General features: G+C 39.5%; 1 pseudogene; it reads right to left on the bottom strand.

Annotated features, from left to right (window-relative positions):
• Positions 1-335: 335 nt before the first annotated feature.
• On the bottom strand, positions 336-2,085 carry LOC104853737 (annotated as a pseudogene).
• Positions 2,086-2,905: the final 820 nt, after the last annotated feature.

The following is a 2,905-nucleotide window of genomic DNA, read 5'->3' as shown; positions in this document are numbered from 1 at the left end:
AAAAAAAAAAAAAAGCCAGGGATTTAGCTCAGTGGTGCTGCTGCCTGCCTTACAAGCACAAGGTCATGAGTTTGATGCCTAGTACCAAAAAAACAAAAACCAAAACACCCTTGTTTTAGGCTGGGGATTTAGCTCAGTGGTTCTGCCATCTTCCTCGTAAACACAAGGTCCTGAGTTCAATCCCCAGTACCAAAAAAAAAAGATAGTTACTTAATATATTTTATGTTGATTAATTGGTATTTGAAAACAAGTATATTTTTCTTTCTCAGTAGCCTTTTGGAAAAAAAAATACAACAAAGCTTCTAGTCATAGTGACTTTCCTAACTTGTAATTATTAAAAATCCCATGCTCAGGAGAGAATTAAATATCACCAGATCCCAAAGTCCAGTGTGATAGCCAAACTGACTCAATTTGTGTCCCTGCCTGCCCCTTCCCCCTTGACAGTTCCCTCAGTTAATGCTTAACAGACCAACCACTGCATCCTGTGTGAGTCTGCAACTCTGTTATCTTTGCTACCTTCTAAACAAGACTACCCAACAGTGTATACTTTGTTTTAACTAAACTATGTAAAACTGCCTCTGACCCCCACTGACTTAGCAAAGTTCTTCTCCTGTGAACTCTGCTTGTGCTCCCCCCAACCCTCCCAAATAAAAAAGCCCTAAAAGGACCATACAAACTGGCTTGCCTTTATTCAGTTTTTGGAGGCCTGAGCCCCCTCTGGAATGCTGTCTGTGATAAAAAAGGATTCCATTTAATCCAGAGTGTGGTGCATCTCTACAGTTTCAACTGCTTGGCCCTGTAACAACAGCAAATCTGACTTCTCCCTTCTCCCATTTTTGTATGTCCACTTCCACCCGTCATGTTTCTGCAAAGTTTCCAGTCTCTCAGAAACCAACCCTAGGAAAGTTCTCCACAGGCTCTGCAGTGTTTTTGAGTTTCTGATGGATTACAGCATTCTGTATATCTGCTTCTTCCACAGTGACCATTTCATCCAGAGATCTGCTGAAAGGAGGTACCATTGCCGGGCAGAAGGGCGGACTTCTAGAGACCCGTGGTTTTTCTCAATGAATGTTTGATGTGGCTTACCCTATGAGAAATGTTAAATTTCTGGACTGTCCTCTCCCATTGGCTAACCATACCTGAATTATGTGATGGGCTCGAAGTTGTTTAGTGAAACAGCAGATAAATTAATTTTACTTTCAACTTCAATAGTCTTTATTTTAGAAACAATTTTTGGTGTGGCATTTCCCAGTCTGTGCCCCTGCCCTGAGAAGGGCTGGAACGCAAGCTTCGTGGACATACATGCTTCATTTTTCTTATCTTTAAATTTAAGATCCACCACCTCTTTATCAAAAATACCCTGTAATTCTTTTTTTCTCTCTCATTGAGTTTACTGGTTCATTTTAGGTATACAGTGCAGTTACATTCATCATTGTGATCTTGTACCTTTACATGACAGGTCTTGGTTCTCATTTGAATACCCTGTAATTCTTTTTTTCTCTCTCATTGAGTTTACTGGTTCATTTTAGGTATACAGTGCAGTTACATTCATCATTGTGATCTTGTACCTTTACATGACAGGTCTTGGTTCTCATTTGAATACCCTGTAATTCTGAAGGTAATTCACCTTTTGTAAACACCACTGTACTTGGGCCAGCTGGTAACTCCCCTTTTTTGGTGGAGTTCAGAAACCGCTGACTTGCACTATCAGAATAACTTCTAAAATCATCATTGACTGTGAATCCATTTTTCCATTATTTTATTCTTACATCTACCTGCTTCTTCTGTTCAGTGTGGGAGTAGCATTTGGCTCCAACCTTCTGAGCTTCTCAAAGAGGCTGTTAACAAAATATTTACAGTTCCATTGTCCATCATCACTAAGTGGTTGTCAGATCCTGTTTCACAAACATGTCTTCATTAATGCTTTCAAGATAATCTGTTTCTTTCATTCTCTTTGTGTTACACTGGGCAGGGCCTCCTTACCTCCTCCAGTTGTTCAGGGCTCCTGGGCAGAAATCTCTCATGCCAGAGATCAGGCACACATCCTGTGGTCTCCACAGGGGCAGGCATGCCCTTTGGGGGGGCCTAATATTTAGATCTTTGATCCATTTCTATTTTAGTTTAGTGCACAGCAAAAGGTATGGGTTTAGTTTTAATCTTCAGCATGTGGAAAGCCAGTTTTCCCAGCACCATTTATTAAAGAGGCTATCTTTCTTCCACTGAAGATGTTTGGTTCTTTTGTCAAACTCAAGGTGGCTGACTGTATTTGGAGTTGTTTCTGCATCTTCTAATCTGTTCTATTGATCCTCAGGTCTGGCGTTTTGTTGTTGTTTTTTTGCTGCAGCGCCATGCCGTTTTTATCACAGTAGCTTTGTAGTATAATTTCAAGTCAGGGATTGTGATGCTCCCTGCCTTGCTTTTGTTGCCCAGAATTGCTTTTGCTATTCTGTCTCTTCTGGTTCCAAATGAATTTTAGAGTTGTTTTCTCTAATTTTGTGAAATACATTATTATTATTTTGATTGGGATTGAATTAAATCTGTATAATAATTTTGGAAGTATGACCATTTTCACTATATTTGTTTGCCCTACCCAAGACAAGGGATATCTTTCCATTGTCTGATATCTTCATTGATCTTTTTTATTATTTATTTATTAATTATTATTATTATTTTTGAGATAGGGTCTCACTGTGTAGTTGAGATGGCCCTGGAACTCACTATGTAACCCAGTCTGATCTCAAACTCACAGCAATCCTCCTGCCTCAGCTTCCCAAGTGCTGGGATTACAGGCATACACCACCATGCCCAGCTTGATCTTTTTTAAAGTTCTTCATGCAAAGATCTTTTGCTTCCTTCTTAGATTAATTCTTAGGTATTTCATTTTGTTAGGTGCTATTGTGAAAGA

This window comes from Fukomys damarensis, unplaced genomic scaffold, assembly GCF_012274545.1.
Source record: "Fukomys damarensis isolate Sample0158 unplaced genomic scaffold, DMR_v1.0_HiC HiC_scaffold_16, whole genome shotgun sequence".
Taxonomy (NCBI): Eukaryota; Metazoa; Chordata; class Mammalia; order Rodentia; family Bathyergidae; genus Fukomys; species Fukomys damarensis.
This window is presented reverse-complemented; position numbering and strand designations above follow the sequence as displayed.